A 19,463-nucleotide genomic window follows, 5' to 3' on the forward strand; every position below is an offset into this window, starting at 1 on the left:
TATTTGTGTAGTTAAAGGTGAAAAAACGGCAAAATTCAGTGAGTTTTTGCACAGTGAAAGCACCCCTGCCTAGGTCTGGTGTTTAGATTTTGCTGGTGTAATTTATTTATAAGCTGTATTAAATATTTGTAAAGCCTGCTTCTGGTCTTCTGCTTCAAGGCAATAAAGAGAGAAAATGTTTACTCCTCTCATGATTTACCATGAGTGTTGTTTATTTAATTTGAGAAGAGCTTCATTCCACATGTTTCAGTGTTTGACTTATAGCAGTAGTTTCACAGCTGAAACAATTCTACTGGAGTGGCACATTTTGCTAGAATAAGTGATTGCAAATATATAATTTTAGAAGTTAGTCTCAAATAGTCTGAAAAGCAGCAATTCAGATGCTTTTGAGTCTGAAGCTTTTCAAATCTCCTGGTTAGTTAGGTGAATGCCTTTGATATACAGAAATCCCCCTCCCACATACATTCATGGATTCCCACTCTACCTAAACACCACCTAAGCCCTCCCCATGCTCTTCTATGTCACTCCCTCCTTGCCTAAGCACCATTCTCATCCTGCTATTTCTGTGCTTTACACACTATCACTGCACAGTTTTAGTGCTCAGGGAACACTAAAAGTGGCTCGATTCCTCAACAGCCAGCTTGCTCTGTTGCTGATTTACAGGATACTCTCCAGGATACAGGTTATTTAGAAGAGTCTTTCCTTAGCAGCCCAGCATTTCTCCCAGTACAAACTAAACCTACTAAACACAAAACCACTGGGTGATTTGGTTTAAGCCAGAGCACTAAGGCTTATCCTGATAGCTTGGAGGATTTGAGTGGGCAGCTGTCACTCATGAGAGTCATGTTCTCCTGTGAAGTCCACTGACATCTTTGCCCAGCAGCTGCAGCTCTCAGCATCCATTGCTTTGCAAAGGCAGCCCCAGTCCCAGGCCCTGGACACCTCCCTGGGGACAAAGATGTGGGCCCACAGGAGGGCCAGACTTGGGACTCATGGCCAGGCAGGACAGGGATGGGGGCAGCTGGAGCCCAGTCCTGCTGCTTCTGGGGCAGGTGCTGATGGTTCTGGGGGGCTGAGATGGGTTCTGGGCTGTGGGCAGCTGAGAGGCTGTGCAGGGACAGGAACACCTGCAAATACCCTCATGGCTCTGGCAGCAGGGCTTTGCTTTGAGATTGTCTCAGAGTTAAATGCTCCTGAAAGAAGAACTGCCTCCAGAAGCTCACGTCAGTAATACGGGCCCGACAGGATGTATTTTTGAGGCTCGAGCAGCATTAGCACTGAAGTAAACACAGAGCCACTCCTACTCACTCCTTTTCACCCCCAAAAGCAGCACCAGGTAGGAAATCTCAAAAGCAAAGGCTCTCTGGAGGCAATATGACAACCCCTGTGCAACATGGTCTTGCTTTGGCAAGCTCTGGCCAAGGTGAGTGTTGTCAGGTCTTTGAGATGGCCATGTACACACAGGAGAGCTCAGCATTTGGGTCAGTACCACTTGTGTGTCTTACCTTGGGGATGAAGCTTTAGGCAGGAGTTTGGGCTTAGACCCTTGGCTTGGGTCCATCTATCATGCAAACACATAACAGTTTCAAGGAATGAAAATCCGGGGGATGGATTCTGGTATTTTTCCATCTTGACATATCAGGAAAAAAATTGTGCAATTAGAAATGCTGCTACAATTTTTTTCATAGACCATGGCATCCTGTGAGACTAATTAGCAAAAGACAGAAATCTCCCTAAAGATTAGGTTAACCAGAAAGGTTAAAAGTTCTCCTTTTCTCTGCTTATTTGCAGTGATTCAACCTAGAATTTATCAACTGTCAGGAAAATACGGTAAGGTGAGGATGATCCATGTATTGCATGAAACCTCGTTAGTGGCAAGTTTGTAGCTAATACTCTAGGTAGTCTTAGCTTTCTTGCCTTGAGTTTTTTCGTTCACTTTCCCCATGTATACATGTCTGGAATCATGCCTTTCAAGCCATGCTGCCAGATGAGACCAGTATCTACCCTAGGCTTACATGGCATTATGTATTTTTCTTGAAGAGGCTGAAAATACCACCCCCCACCCCCCCATGACTCTGAAATGAAACAAGAAGAACTGTGCTAAAAGATAATAACAACCTACAAATATGTATGAAAGTTATTCTCTATAACATCTGCAGCTTTTTACTCAGGAATAGCTTAAATTTGATATAGCTCAGAAAACAAATTAGAACTTACCTTTCTAAAAAGCAAGTAGGAGCATCTGCAAAACAGTGGAATGCTGTATGGATGCCACACGGATAAAGGAGCTGCACCAAACCTCACAGCAGCAGTAAGTGATCAAGTACATCATTCACTCTGAAAAAGCATCTTTGGGTGTCTGCCTTACTCTCATTATTCCCTTCTTTCAGAACAAGAAGAAGCATACAGCAAAGGTAATTTCCATCCCCCATAAAAACAGTAGTAGAAGATTAAGATAAGTTACTTTTCCTCACATTCCATTCCAATGTATACAACTGCTAAAACAAACCATCATAAGAATTTCTCTAGGAGAAAGACAGCAGATAAAGCTACACACAGATTTCCTTAACACTTATCACTTACAGGAAACACATTATCAATCGGATTTGGTTTACAATTAAGACAGAAAAGAAAGAAGAAAAATAGCATAGAGTTTCTTAGGAGAAAGAAAACATAGATGAAATATGATCTAATTGGACTTCAATATTATAGAAAAACCAGAAGGCAGTGAAGTTTGAGGTCTTATTCTCTCATTCCCCCATCTTTATTAGGGTCAGCATTTGCTGATAAAAGAGTATTAGGAGAATGAAGTGGTTGAATCCACTTCATATTGAAATATCTTACCCTCAAATATAGGTCACAATAAAAAAAAAGGAAAGAGAAAAGAACAAGCCGCTCCTTTTTTTTTCCCCCCTGTTACATACACTTGATGACCACTGTCAAAATCTAAGTCCAATAAACAAGATGTCTCCCTTATTGATCCTTTGCACAAAATTGGAAATAGAACTACTGTTATATCTCAAACATAATAAAATTAACGTCTGTCTTGTCTTATCTCTCTAACTGAGTGGGATGGATTACTGGTAAAAACAGCAGCCCGGCTTCAGATATTTGTCTTTGAAACCAAACCCCTTTGCTTATTATGCTTATTATTATTATGCTTGTTATGCTTATTATGCTTTATGCTAATTACATAGAGATGTTGCCCAAAGTATCTCAAAGTTATTAGTTTCAGTAAATATGGTCCACACTTTTTCCCCAACGCTTGAAAGTTCCTACTATAGCACACTTGCCCATACTCCCATCTTTTATGATCAAAACAAGAAAGATAGCTTTCAACGTCTGTCCTAATTCAAAGTGCTCTCCTTTGTTGTGAGCATCCATCTGCTTTGAAAAATAACTATTATAACTTGGACATTATTTTCCTTTGCTCACAGATACATTAACTTCTTTAAGAAAATTCTTCAATCACATCAGCAGATCTCTACCACCCAAATAGGAGCAGAATTACCTCCCAGTTCTGCAGTAACTAGGTAGTTCACTCCCAGTTTCTCCTGGTCATATTTCATTTTAGGCTTCTTCACTAGTAATAAAAGTAGTGCTTTTAACATATATCTAAACCAATCCCTTCCTGCAAGGCACATTCTCTTCTCTCTCACCTTATCCTTGTAGCCCATGTGCCAGTGGCAAATTACTACAAGCTTCCTATAGCACAAGGCTGGTGAATGAGATTACCCTAAATTATCATATTATTCTGATCATACGTTTTTCCTTAACTTCTTGGGGAGTGAAACAATACCAAAGATAACACTTTTTACGTCTTTGGTCTTCATCATTGTAGTATTTATATGTGTGTTCTTTTCTTCTGCTTTGTTTCTTACTCATATTTTTCTCTTTGTTTGAAAATGTACTTGTAAATATTTGGAAGAACTATGGAGCAAATAGTTGAGTTAGGTCAGAGTTTTACCTGTGTGGTTGCTTTCCTTCCTCCATAAAATCAGATCAGTTCTTTAACTACCGATTAATTAGAGCAGGATTACCTTCAACCCTTGAACGTGGTTCAGAGATGAGGATTACTGAACAATGCTCCAAATTCAGGAAAGACTAAAATATCCAAACAAAGAACAGATGATGGGGTATTGAGAAATAAATATTTGGGTAAGTAACTCTTAATACCAGTTGCACTTTAATTTCGATATTGTGTGCAAAACAGGAAAATATGTTCTTATAGCAGTTAGCTTACATCAAGAGCATAGTGTTTGATCAACTTACTCTGACCAGTTTCACATTCACTTTAGCACATATAGATTAGCTGTGAGTGACTCTAACCTGTCTTACTGGTTAAATCCATCAGGGTGCAGATTTTGTGGCTAATTGTGCTGACATTGTTTCTCAAAAAGAGTATATGGTAGAGGAAATTGTCTCTCATGTTAATAATCATATTTAGTCCAGTTACAGCACTCTGTAGGTTGCTCAAGCAAATGCCAGTGAATTCACTGAGAGAAATGGACAGCATAAAGTGAAATTCAATATAAAGTGAAGCATATTTAATTTATGCTTTAAAGATTGTTTGGCAGCTTCTTAATTTTTTTGTTTAATATTGGTAACATTTTCTCCCATTGTGGTTTAATACGTGAACCTCAGAATACAGCAAAGAGGTACAAAAAGGGAGAGGTAAAGATTTAAGGCTGTGTCTGAGGATGATAGAAACATATTTCGCCAAAAGGAGTCATTCCCCCGTCCTCTGTGCTGAAGCAGTACACATAAATAAATCTAGGGTTTCTTAAAAAATCTATACCGCCTTTAAAAGCTTTAGTGAAGGGGACTACATAACCCATTTATCTGACAGATTTCTATACTAACAGGAATTTATGCCTTTCAAACGTTTTCCTTAGATCTGACCTTCAATTCTGTCTTTGGAGAAAAGAAGAATGTAGTCTTCCTTGTAACAGATATTTTGAAACATTATCACCCATCTTCCTTTCTTTAGATCAAATAAAGCTAAATTAGAACATTCCAGTATTCTGTTACTTTCCTCTTGACAAAATCCTAGGGTAAAGAAATCTATCTGAAACCCAGCACAAAGTGCCAGTTTAGACATAATCAGAATTTAGCAAAGAGATAAAATATTGACCGGAATTTTGTAGGAAATATTATTTTTAGTATATCATGTCACAAGATTTGCCTTATTTAACATACTGTCATATTGTAGATCATTGTCGGTGTGTTGTCCTACATAACTCCCACACTTTTCTTATTAAACTACTACCTAGTCAGGCTTTTGAATTTTGCATTTAGGCATCTGATTTCTCCTTTCTGGATGAATGATGATTCACTTTCAACTTTTCTGAATTTCCTTCCCTTGATTTGGAGCCATTTTCCAGCTTAAAAAGAATTAAAAAAAATTCATCCTTGCCTCTAAGTTGCCACCCTTCCTAGGCTGGTATCATTTGCCAATTTGATAAGCATGCTTGTTTACCATCTCCCATGATTTCAGTGAAAATATTAAAGATAACTTGGGCCTGGGCAGACCAAATTTGCATCCCACCTGAGGTTCTTGCAAGCATGAGCGTGTCACTGACAGCTGTTCACTAAATATACATTTAACTGCTTTTTCTTTCAGATCACATTGGTCTCATTCCTATCACACTTCCTTAGCCTGTTTATAAAAACTACAGGTGGACACTAGGATCAACTTTTTCTCCTTATATATCCTGCAGAAAACAAAATTAATTTGCTTTCACTTGATTTGGACTAAACAGCTTCATGGTAGGCAGTTGTTTAATTTCCTTACTTCATTATCTCATCAGTTACAAACTGATTATTTAATAATTTCTTTCAGCAATTTTCTAACCATTTAGTCTAAGATGAGTGACTGAGAATTCCTCTGGTTTTTCCATATTCCTCGACTATAAAGGGGAGTATTTTTTTATCTCCCCTTTTGCCTTTCATGGTTTTCCAGAATGGCTAGCTATTTACTCTGCTCAGTTTTGAGTAGTCCTTTATGCAGCTTAGGGTGAATTTTTAAGGTGTTGCTGACATTCATTGATCTCCTTCACATAAATACTATTTTTTCTAGGACTACTTACATGTCTGTCTTTGGGAAAACATATGATTATTGTCTTTAATGTCCTCGATTTCTTTCCCAAAATTGATTAACATCTTGAGTTGCCTTTAAGAACATTCAAATTTTGGATTATTTAAGATACCTCACAAGATCTACTCCTATTAAAATATCTGTATTTTAACCATAAAATGTGGGCCACTTCCTATAAGTCTTTAAATATTTTAAATACAAGGCTGTATTGACACTGTTTTGAGGAGAGTGCTTCCTATGCCTTACATCTCCACAGCCATTCAGTCACATCCAATGGCATTCCACACCTCCAAAAAGAACCTCAAAAACTTACTATATTCTGGTTAGAAGAATGTTTATTGGTTGGTCTTTATAATTTGGCTGATTGCTCTGTTTATCATCCCCTTTATGGCTTTAAAAAGTTATTAGATTGTCATTCTACCATGTTCAATCCCACTTAGTCACACTTGGCTTAGGTCTATTATCTTATCTGATGCCTTTGACTTTAAATCTTCACTGGCATGATCACAGTACATCCATTTTCAAATTATCACATTAATATCTCCCATTCTGCAGATTTCCTTAAAGCCAATAATTGACTGTAATCAAGAGTCTAAATGTTTTTGTGCAGCTGCAGAGTCATCTGTCTGCCACAAGCTTTTTATTACAAATCTAGGAAAAGCAAACGAAAACATTTGCTTTGCAAAGGAGTATTTTCATGAAGAGCTGTTTCAATCTGAAAAATTACTAGGTGAGGATAAGCTACACTGTCATGCCAATCATAGTTTACTACCTCAAAAATGGCACCATTAATATAAATTAAAGCACTGCAAATACACTGATAAAAAAGTAAAACATGATGAAAATTGCTTTTATAAATATTATTCAAAAAGTATTTATCTGTCAAATTTCACCCCTTGAATCTACCTCTACCATCCAATCTGATATCAGAAAAGGGCATTTTTCATATGGCCACAGCTCAGAGGAGGTTGGGTTCTTGTTTAGATTTTTAACGTAATTCTAGGAAGCCATTCATTTTCACCACATATGATCATTCTTGCATAACTTGTTTGTATTTAGCCTCCAAAACATGATTGGTGATATCTTTCTTAGTGATTAATTGTACAGACATCACATGCAGAAGTTTTAAAATCAGTATCTTTATATATTAATTTGTTTATGAAAATAAATTTTTCTATAGCAACTCGTAATTTCTTAAAAAGTGTTTTTATTGTTTAAATAAACACAGAAGAAACATTGTGCAAAAATAAGGTACTTTTCTAAACTTCATTCTAATAGGTGACTAATTTTTCAGAAGAACAGAAGTGAAAAAGAGAGAAATTAATTTGCAAGTGACCATGATACAGATACAGGGCCCAAGGAGCTAGTTGTCATTAATATCCATATACGGGTATGGGTTCACTCTGCTGCTTAAAGACATGTTTTATATGCGAAGTTCCAGATAAACATTTCAACATCAGTCTTACAATACCAAGAACTCAAAAAACCTTTAAGACACCCTGAAACAGCAGGAAAATCAGGAAAATGCTTATGTCTTATCCAGCCCATTTTTTCAGTGTCAGATTGTTAATACACTGTGTGGGAGTCTGTTAACTGATCCATTAAATGCTTGGCTTTGTACAGTGACACTTTCCTATGTTTTCTCCGTTCTTTGTTTTCCACCATTTCACATGATGCAATATTTTAAACAATATCTTTCTGTGCATGGTATGCAGAAGAGTGGTTTGGTGGATGGTGTGACCTCCCATGGAACAGAGCTATGTGGAGTTTCTGCAATTTGTTAATCAGCTGTGAATTTTGTAGGAAATATAAGAACACCAACCCTTGGTTTTGAAATGTTCCACACTCTCTCAAAATTTCTGCATCCAATACTGTGAACTAACCTCACATGAACCTACTTTTAAAATTTCTTATAAATGACACCTTCCCTTAAACACTCCAGAGGACTTCTAGTTTGATAATTCAGATCAGATTCTGAATTCCAGCCAGGTTTAATATTACTTATTTTACCTGGCTTGATTCCTAGGACTAAGTTCACGGTGTCCTTTGGTCTTGTTAGTTTTTCAAATAAGCATATACCCTCCACCAATGATATTCTTGTTTCTTCAAGGACATTACTTTCATGATACATGAGTGTTAATTGCTCTTGCTATAGACTCAAACATTATTTTATTATGATTATTTTAAATTTTATATATAGCTGGTGTTAAAAAATTGAATCATGAACCCAATTGATTATTATGGTAAGAAAACAGATCCTCCCATATTTCTGGATTTTTCCTACTCGACCTGATGATTATTGTCTGCCAAAAATTACATTTCCCCCCTGACCTCTCACCTTTATACTGCTTCTTGATTCTGTTTATAGCAATGCACATTTATTACTTCTCTTCCTTAGAATGAGAAAGTTTCAAATCCTTCTAAGCTAGATTAAAACCAAGAAGAGATGTGGGAGATGAACAGAACTGAAGAATAGGCTGTTATCAAAACTTCACCATGAAAAAGTGCTCTTTTCTTCAGCATTAGCTTATATTAGCTAAATCTTTTTAGAGTATCTATTTGGTCTGTATTTAGTTTGTGTTTGTATGCCTCAGTTGCTAAACCTTTTCATCATTTATTAAATTGCAGATTTTTCTTTTTTTTAAAGAGCTTCTGTTCTGATTAGAGGTCTTTCTCCCTAAAGTACCCATGGTACAAATATTTCTTCCGAACAGTTTTGATATACTTTCTGCTTATTTTCATAACAGTCAATTAGAGGTATAAAGTTTTCTGTAAGAATCTCAGATTTAAGAAATGCTCATCTTCTTATAATGGTTACTGGCCTTACATATGATTTAGTCATTTTCATAGAACTTCTTTCTCTCTCTCTTTCTTCTGAGAGAGTCCTCACATTCTTTAATCTTGAAAACCTAGGCAAACTGGAATCTGTCATCTCTATATCGTGGATATACACATGCAAAGAAGCTTGAAACAAGACTGACTACTTCACAGGGTTATAATACTTTGCAGGTACTTAATAAGAGCCTGGGTGACCTCATGTTCTCCAGGGAAAGGGTTTGGAGAGAGACATTGAAGAAAGCCAGGCATAGGTGTCTGCCTCCCTTGCTGCTGCATATGAGAGTTCATCTAAACAGAAGCATAAGTGGTTTTCCCAAATATCTTTGACACTTAAATCCTCCTTGGCTCAGTTCAGCCCTCTTCTCTAAGTGCTTATGGTACTTATGGCCCCTTTCACACGTATTGTATCTCAGTCTTTGAACAATGCTGTCAGCCTTTGGACAGTTGCTTTTGTTTTATACTGCATGAGAACCAGTAAATTTTAAGTCATCTCGACTATGCTTACATGAGATGAGTCACAAGAGGGAAACAATCGTGGTTTGTCTTAACCCTGGTAACCATCAGTCTTCATTACATAAACAAATTATGTCATTTCTTTCTTCTATTCTTCCACTTCTTATTTTAAAATACTCCGTTAAAATATTCAGTTTTAAAATACTCCATAAAACTTGTCAGTTCTCATTTTTCTACTCCAACAATCAGATAATGGGAGTGAAGGATACAGAAATATAAGAAAGTAGTGTGTATAAAGTTGAAGAAATGGGATGCTTTGAATGCTGTTTCAAGTAATTCATATTTGCACTTTCTTGTCAAATATTGTCAGGTAATAACAATTCAGGCTTTTTGATTACAGGAAATGTTGAAGAGAACATTGAGAGATAAAGGACTTACCCTAAAAACGGATGGCTTCTATTACCATGCAATGGAAAAACCTTTCATGGCAAATGCATGTATTTATCTGTTACCAAAACAAAAATAAGACTAAAGAAATCCAATATAGGGCCTGAATCCAGTTGCTCTGATATGTCCAATATAACTGGTTACAGAGATGCACAATTTTACAGCGTGAAATCGAAATCTGAAAACCAACAATGTGTAATTACATGTTTGCTAATAGACAGAGACATAAAATATTTTGTTTGCAATGTATAGTCTATGTAATCTTTTATCCAGGTTTATTGTGCTTTTGCCTGTTTGAAATACTACTAAAATTTGAACGTATGCCCTGTTCACATTTTTTATAACTTGTCTTCAGTGCAGAGTGCATTATGTGCTGTTATTTACAAAACAGAGTTACCAAGTGGTGTTATTATAGAAACTAGTTTACATGCATAGAATTTAGAAATAAAGTTCTGGGAAGTGACTGAAAGGAGAAATGGTAACCCATGCCTTCATTGTCTTCTCTGATCTCTCACTTTTTACAGTACATGAATAAATCATGGAACATGCTTTCTTTCCTATTTCCCCTTTATTTCTGTTTTCTTCATTTCAATTTATGCTTGCCTCTATTAGATGATGACACATCTATTGTGGAAGAATTTATTTTTACATCCACATGACAGATCATTAATTCATCTGCTGACTTTCTGCACTGTACCTAAGCTGTGTGCTAGCCTGAATGCCTAAGGACATTCTTTGTTTAGCCACTGTCCTACATTGTGTGATAAGTTCACTTCTCTGACACACTCATTACCCAAGACTTCCTCACACTGCCATGTATTTGCCCACCTTAGAGTTCTAGAAAGTATTTTATGACCTAGACATGCATATGTGTGCTGCTATCCACTGTGGGGGGAAGAACAGGAACAGGCCATTTCTCCTTCCTCAAACTACTTTCCTTCATATGCTTGTAACAGTAGGACACAAAAAGCACTTGAAGGCTGGTCTGTGCTGGATTTCCATGGAGTCTTGTCAATATTCCTTTTTTACTCTGCACTTGTCATGCCAACATCCTCAACGGGGGAATGCTTAGTACAGGATCTCAGTCTAAGAGATTGTGTTGAGAGGCCTTTTCTCCACAGTTGCTCTACTGGGCTGTCGTATGGGACAGAAAATATCTGATGGGCTGGAGGAATTGTGGTACCCACCGACTCATGCGTGCCACAAATGCAACCAGGGGTGTTGCCTTGGAGGTCAAGAGTCCATCTCTCACTCCCAGGAAAACATTATCACACCAAAGAGGAGGTCTATGAAAGGCTGTGGGAAAGAAAGCACCCAGAGTTAGATCATCTTCTCAGCCACACTACTTCTCTGTAAATATACAGACTTTAATTAGAAATTTAGGCTCTAGAGGAATTCCCAGACAGTTAATGAGAAAGAAGTTATGAAGAAATCAAATGTCAGGGTCTTGTAATTCAGCTGCTTCAGAGAGGCAGAAGTAATACTTCCCAACTGGGATTTTCAACCTGAAACATAGTCCAGGAGTGGTCCTCAGATCCTATTTATGCAGCACAGCCTGAGGAACTGGCTCGTAAGCAATCTTTTCTATGGTTAACACACTGAGCCAGGATGCATAAAAAGAGGTTTAATTTCTTCCTCTGACTAAAGGGAGTAAAAACTCTTCCACTCTAATTGAAATAATTGAATGTTAATTGGGCCATGAAGAAAGAACAAAAGGCCTGCATGAGGGTAAGAGCACTTATGTAGGTGTCAGAACGTGATTAAATATTTTATAACAATTATCTATTGAAGCTGAGCATCAGTTTTCGCAGGTGAATGCCCTTATCTTGTTCTCTGTGAGCAGCCTTCCACATCTTCTGAATCTAGCTGACTAGATATGTTAGAGACAAAGAAATTAATGTGAAAAGCATTTGCAGAAGTGGGTTTCCTGAAGGACTGTAGTTTTTCAATAGACTTGCAAACTCACTTCCGTGACTTCTTCTTCATTGATCACCTTAAATACCTGGCAGAAACTGTCTTTCAGTATTTCTTTTTGTTTTTCTACATCTCTTCTTAGGGAGAGAAGGAGCTACAGCATATCCTTGTATTCACACATTCAAGAACATACAGGCGAAAACAGATAAAAGAATTAATTAATGCAAATATCCATAACTTACCTGAGTCTGAGGTACTTCCTTAAACAATGTTGAGACCCTAAGATTGCACCTAATAGATTGATAGATGCAGATGTTAGCAATTTTTGGCAATTGATGCATAATCCTGCAAAACTTGTCCTTCCATGATTTAAGGAATCTTTCTATTTCACTGGTTGTTTGCAGAGGGCTAGAGCTCTACGAGGTTGGAGATGGAGAGGGAGGGCTGTTTTTTCTTAGAAACCCATGTTCATCCTGATGCAAAAATGAGTCCTTCAGCAGAGAAAAGCTGGGATGGGAGAATAAAGTATAAAGTTTCTATGTTGACCATGACAGCACATCTCTGCTTCTATTTGTTCTATGCTAAAAATGATCCTTTCCTGTGACAGTAAGATGCTGAGAGGTTTTATCAATCATTATTGAGACAGGGGTGAGACATAATTTATGAAGCATCCCGACAGAGAGATTAAAGTTCCAGGTAAAAAGGTTATGGTTGTCAGGTGAAAGCAATAATAGAGATAAAGGTGGAAAGCCATAAGCAGCTTGAATAAGAGGAACTGCCATATAATTAATAATGGAAAATGTGCATTTTGCTTTGAAGGAAACCTCAAAGAATTGCACTGAGATTTGAACTGGGCAACTGCTTGGCTCTGTGGCAAGGCTGAACTATTACAGCACTGGCAACTGACCTTTCAGTTACTTTGACAGTCATGATTTTTGTCTAAAGCTGGAAACTTTTGTTTCTCAATTGATTGACACACAGAAGTAGCACTCTATTATTGACTGAGAATGAAGGATAATTTCCCTAGCAAAGCCTGTTAGCATTATTGTGTCATTACTCTTTCTGTCCTTGTCTATGTTCATCTTTAACTTATGCTTTTTCTACATGTGATTATTTTCTTATCAATTATATGGGCTATGGAGAATTAGGGTTTCTTTTTGGGGTTTTTTTTGTTTGTTTGTTTGGTTTTGGTTTTTTGGGTTTTTGGGTTTTTGTTTTTGTTGTTGTTGTTGTTTTTGTTTTTGTTTTTGTTTTTGTTTTTTTTTAAATGAGAGGCAATGGGAAGGGCACTGGAAAATTATTCATCTTAATTTTTCCCTTTTTCAACTTAAAGCAAAAATAGTGGAATAAAAAAAGCACAGTAACAGCAGCAATGTAATAACAAAAGTATAGAGAAAGAGAAGATGTTTTACACACAAAAGGTGTTTACCACCTCAGTGTGGTTCTGCATGACTGCTGGGAGGAGGACAAGATGGCAGACTGTCTCCATAGGTTGTGTCCATGTGGTCCCATGGGTCAAAGACAGGGTGGAGGCTGCTCCCTGCTACCACCTCCTCCCATCCCTGAGCCTGGGACAATAGGAAACAAAGACAGACAAGCTCTGTTGTGCTGGGGCTTGGGTTCCCTTTGGGAACTCCAATGATGTGATTACTTTTTGATCACCCCAAAAGAGCACAATGATGTGTTTGGTGTAGAATAGCAAATTAGCCATGCTCACTGGGCTAAGCTCCACCCTCTCTGCAGCCAGGACACAGGGCAGTGATGTACACACTCCTAGTTACTGCCACCAGCTGAATTCCCTCTTGTTCTGCACTGCTCTCAGTTTCCTAACACTCCACTAAATAACACCATTAACCCACAGTATTTCCATTCCAGACAGGAAAATGTAGAGGTGGGTGCTTTTAGTCCAGCGTTTCCCCTTAAATGGTACTTTTCAAGGGAACAGTGTTTAAGGAAAATAATAATGTAATGCACAACACAGTACTTGCATACCACCAGATTTTAATAAATTTGGAACACAAAGTTACAAGAGTAGAGGAAAAGGTTTTAGCTGCTACCATTACTATTAACAGTGTGCTATTATTTACCAAGGAAAAGTGGCCAAGCTCAGTCCTGTGTTTGACAGGTGCAGTTCTGTAATTGTTGTCTTAGATATTTTACCCCACATAACTGGTATTCAGTTCAGCGATTCAAAGTGCTCAGTTGCAAGTATTACCTTATTTCTCTTCAGACAATTAAAAAGACTTGAGAAAACTGGGAGATAAAAATCACATGCAGCAACATGTGATCATTATCACACAGTCCAAGCCCAGTGACTTCCAATCTTTATCCTAACATTGGCTCCAGACATCCTTTTGTTCACTTCCTGACCTGTAAAACTGAGATAACATTTCACTTACATATTAAGATCCTTAGATATAAAACACCAAATAGTATAAAAGAGAGCACTGTTGCATGCAACATGTATCACTTTCATAATATTATTTTAAAATTTTTTCCCATATGCAAAAATATAGAAAAAATACGGACTTTTTTTTAACCAGACTATAAATTATCATGTACATTCACAGTCATATACATCCAAAGTAGAGTAACTTTGGAAGCTGGAAAAAAAATTCACTCATTTTTGCTTGAACTTAAAAATAGATTTTTCATCAACAATGATAACTGAGTCACGGATTTGAAAACTGTCACGATTTTCATTTAATATATATATATTTTTATTATGGTTATGAGCCATTTCTCAGGGGCTTTTATGTATAAATTCTATAGCAAAACCATTTCCACAGGAATCATTCCTATTAGCTGTCTCTGAGTGTTTAATGAACTCTAGCTTAGCAGGGAGTTAAGTCAGGGAGCTTTATATTAGTCAGATATGCTAAATGTTCCTATTTTTCTATGAAGTGTGTGTCTATTTTTTTTGGTAGCATAGTAAATCATTAAGAAAGATTTACATACATAAAAAAATGTGTAAAAGAACAGAAAAGCACAAATGGTGGCTGTATGCACATATGTTCCACCTTAAGTACCAGCTTTGAACAACTAACTAGGACACCAAATCCCACGGACAAGTCTCAGATTTTGGCTTTGTCCCACTCTCCCTGCTCTCCTGGGGGGAAGAGACTGCAGCCTGTATGGGAGATACTGCTGCTCCCTGACTTGCAGCCATCAGGAACAGGTAGGGACATACATTGGCTCTGTACCCAGACAAAATTGCAGCGGCTTTGCCAGAAGTAGTGCAGAAAATAGCCATTAGACTAAACATTTCAGACACAGCAGAGGGGATTCAAAAAAAAAAAAAAAAAAAAAAAATCAGATGTCAACCATGAGACAATCACCTTGTGGTCTGGCTTGATCTGTGTTTGATCTGACAGAATTAAGATAACCAAGCCTGGCGAGAAAAAGGACCTGGGCTGAGTCTCTCCTTGATCAGCTCTGAGTTCAAGGTCTTCCTTAGTCTTCCTCAATGAAGTTGTCTGATTTATGAAATGGGAGCGAAATCCTTGTAACTGCTAAGGCACGTTACTCTGAATGTAAGCAGCTTCCTGCATTCATCTCATGCTTTACTTTGGATAATTTATGTGGTGACATTGAAGGAAGCATTATGCACTCTAATGTAAGAAATTTATTTGTTAATTCTGTTCTTGCTGAGACCTATAAACAGACCGCACACTGAACTGCAAAACATGAACTGTTGGATGATGTGACAAGTCATAAGGATTTGTAATACAAAATTACACTCATCCCTACCAGTGTGGTTTTGAATTTTTTTTACATTTTATAACGCTTAAAAAAATTAGAATTAGGATAAAAAAAAATGCTATCCAAATTGGCAGAGAACTTTTTATACAGGTGGCATTGCTTGTCCTGCAAAACTCTGGTAGTTTGTCTTGTCTGAAATATAATTCAATTTTTTAGATTAGTTTACTGTTGACACCTTCCAATTTTACTTCTACTTTCAAACTCAGCTCAAACATGGAAGTAGAAAACTTGGGACTTAAAGATTCTCCTCATTGCATGTCACTCCAAGGATTCTCTTGGCAGGAAAAAATATAGGCTGCAAAATTCTAATGAGTCTTAGGAATGGGGCAATGGTTCTTCAGGTGTGACTGGGACACAGGAAGGAGGTTTAGGAGACAGATCTTTAGTTGCAGCTGAGGGATTCTTGGAAAAAACCCAGAGATCACAAGAGAGACAGGCTTATGATTGCCTATATTCAGGTAACAGCTGTCAATAACCTCCCACAGGTAGAAATCTTACCTGGAGAGGGTATAGTAATGCTGACAGATTCTTCAGTAGTGGAACTCCATCAATTAGGCATTTTGAGAGTCTTTAGCTCATCTGAGGTTAACAAATGAAACACAAATCTGTTCCTTTGCCTGCAGGAAAACCAATATTCAGTTGTTTAAAAGATTATAATCTTCCATTTATTCTGTATTTTTGCTGATTTTTACAAAGATCTGTTAGGAAAATATCACCAAAGCTAGAGTGAGAATACATGTCTGGAACGAAGAACATTGTAAGAACTCTAATTGATGTGTATGAATATAGAGAAATTTTACACAAATGCAGGAGAGAGCATTTCACCTTCCTCTCTCCTCATTTGGCTTTCCCTCTACTGCATAATTGTCCTGGGATTTTGGAAGCACTTTCTGTTATTGACTGAAATATAACAGTTTGCTGCTATTAATGCTAGATTCCTGAAACAAAACATAAAAAATAAGAGAATTATTGCATCTTTGCATTTTTATTTCTTCACTTACAAGACTTGACTTGTAGCTTATTTCAGGCATTTCATTTCAATTTTAAAATTATAAAATACGAACAATAAATTTAATGGAGCATATAATGCCTTTGCATATGAAGCATCCTCAGAATTGTTTTTGAGAACTAGATTGCTCAAATTATGCTCTAATATAGACAAGGCCTGAAAGTGGAAGCTGTTTATGCTGTTGACATATTCTACAGTTTACTTTCTTCATTTTTGAATACTCTGATGAGAGGGAGGGCAAGGGGAGTCCAAATCATCTGTCAGGGAACTGACTTCATGGCTCCGACACATTTTTATGTGTACAGTAGCTACTGAATTTTTTCTTTCAATAATCTTCTGCCCTCTCAGCATTTCTTTACCTGCAGTACCTTCTGGCTGTTTTCATTTTATCTTAATACTCTGAGCAGAGAATGAGGTCTAATTCTTGAATGGCCAGATAACAGCACCATTTAATACAAGGCTGCAAGTGCACAGCAGACTTCAGCACAACACTGTTGGCTTTTGGAGAGCTGGCAGCAATCACAAGGAGATGGTAAAGAGGTCAGGATTCTCTTATTTTGTGGCCAATATGTCATGAGTGATAACTGCAAGGCTTGAGTGGGCATGCACAGCATATGTGCCTGTCTCATGGGCCTCATACCTTGGCTGACACTGCTCAGTTCCTCGGACACAGTAAATCAGAGCAAAGCTCATTTTACATGTGGAGGTCATGAACAGAATAACTCTGAATAGGTTTCATTAAAATAGTGCCAGGAGCAGAAAAATTGAGGACCTTATGCACCTCTAAGAGAATATTTCACTTGTCAGATATGTGAGTAATATGGAAGCGTGATGAGTAGTTAAAATGAGCTTTTCTTTACTGAGAAATGAGAAATGGTCTTTGGAGAGTTAGAAGCAGTAACTGCTTTGACACAGAGGAGTTATGTATAGTCAGATGGTCGGTCCATTATAGAGAAGGTGCATTAGGAACAAAGGGGAGGTAAGTAGCATAAAATAAGGTGGCAGTAAGAGCAATCCTGGATAACAGAGAAGGGAAAAATGCGGCGGGATAGAAAGAAATGGAGATTGGAGTTTAATTAGTTCAAATCAAGGTAGATAACCTAATTATTGAACTTTTTTCTTTGGATCTGACTACATACAGGACCCTAAGTCTTCCTTCTTCATCAATATATGGTACTTCCAAACACCTAATCATGTTTGCCCTGCTACAATATGTTAGTTGAGATAAATTAGATTGACTTCATACATCCCGTTCTGTGCTTTCTTTGATCCTTTCAGCCTAAAAGTAACTTCATCAAAGCATAAATATTACTTAGGGAGCATTTTAGCTCTTCCAGCCTGGCCTTCCCCCTGAAGAATTTTTACTATTCTTAATGTCAGAGGAAAAACATTATTTTTATTTTAAATAAATAAAACCAAATGCAGTTTTCAACTCTTGCTAGATGTGTTTGAAGAGCTTGCTGCATGAAGAATCTGAAGAAAAACAATTAATGAGATGAACATGAAGAAAAACCAGTTCATGAGATCACTGATGCTTTCCTGGAAGAATGAAGCAAAATGAAGAATAGCTAAAAACACTGTGTTGTGGAGGTTTAAGTTGTAAGTAGAGAGGTTTATCACTAATAAAGTTATTCCTCAAAAGAAAGAAAAACTAATCTGATGTACCTGCTAGTACCAAGTAGTCTTGAGTCATACTGTTACCGTATGGACTAGAAATCCTGAATATTAGAATATAAAGTGTATAAACCATAATAGTAGTAGTAATGCTAAGGCTTGAAGACTGCAGACTTCCCAAATATCAAAAAATTAATGACCTCACCTCTGATGTAGGACTAATGTTCAACTGTGGCACAGAGACATCTAACACAAGTATAGCTGTTTAAATTTTTATTTCATAAAAATTCCATCAACAAAAAAAGGCAAAGAAAACCCACTTTAGAAACTACATCAACATAGTGATGAAGAGAATTTTATCATTATTTTTGCTTCTCTTTGACTTCATGCAACTCGAATTAAAAGATCCTGGGATTTTAAAAATAGTGTTTCTTAGAACGATAAACTATGTGCACGAAGGTGAGATGTTCATTGTAGTGAGTTACTTCAATCTAGAAAGAGCATAAGAAATGAGAAAGAGCGTGCAATTTCCACAATATATGGTATCTGTACTCCAGAAAGCCTGTAAAGAGTGTGCAAATTATGCACACATCTAATCCTTTTTGAATTTATAATAGTGAATAACATTGCAGGAAAGTGACATACAAATGAAATACATATTCATATACAGTAAAAAAACCGTATTTTTGTTTGAGCAGGAATAAAATGAACTTCACAAGAGCTTCACTTCAGTCACCTCTTCAGTTTCTACATTGGTGCATGCAGCATGAGGAACAAACAAGAGAAGCTCGAGACTTTGTCCCAGTCCCAGAGATTTAACATCATTGTGACTCCTTAAGTTTTTAGCTTTTATATTTTTCACATCCTGTGCTGCATTACTGCATAACTCTGAACTCCGTATAGAGTGTTAGTAAGCTCTCTTCACATTTTGCTCAGACAAAACAATCCTTCCAGGCCTGAGATCAAAGGTCACCCTCAGGCCCTGAAAAGTATCAACAGAAGTGCATTGGGATGGAGCAAACTGGGGGAACATGACTTCATTACCCGAAGCTGTAATTGGAGAATTAATTGCTAATATGCAAACAGACCAAACCTATATCTGTCTGAGAAACTCATAGCCACCATCCATTTTGGATGTAGACTCTGCAAGGCTTTTGGCTGCCTGTTGTGTATCTACTGAAGGCCTGTCATAAATACCCACTTTATTCTCTACCTCTGTCTAGCCTCTGTTCTAGGTAGCCACTCCAAGGCATCGATTGCTGAAAGTGAACCCTGGTGGGATGAGTCCTGTGACTGGAGAGCCCTGTCGGGTGGCTACAGGCTCTTCAG

This window comes from Sturnus vulgaris, chromosome 3, assembly GCF_052056855.1.
Source record: "Sturnus vulgaris isolate bStuVul1 chromosome 3, bStuVul1.hap1, whole genome shotgun sequence".
Classification (NCBI taxonomy): domain Eukaryota; kingdom Metazoa; phylum Chordata; class Aves; order Passeriformes; family Sturnidae; genus Sturnus; species Sturnus vulgaris.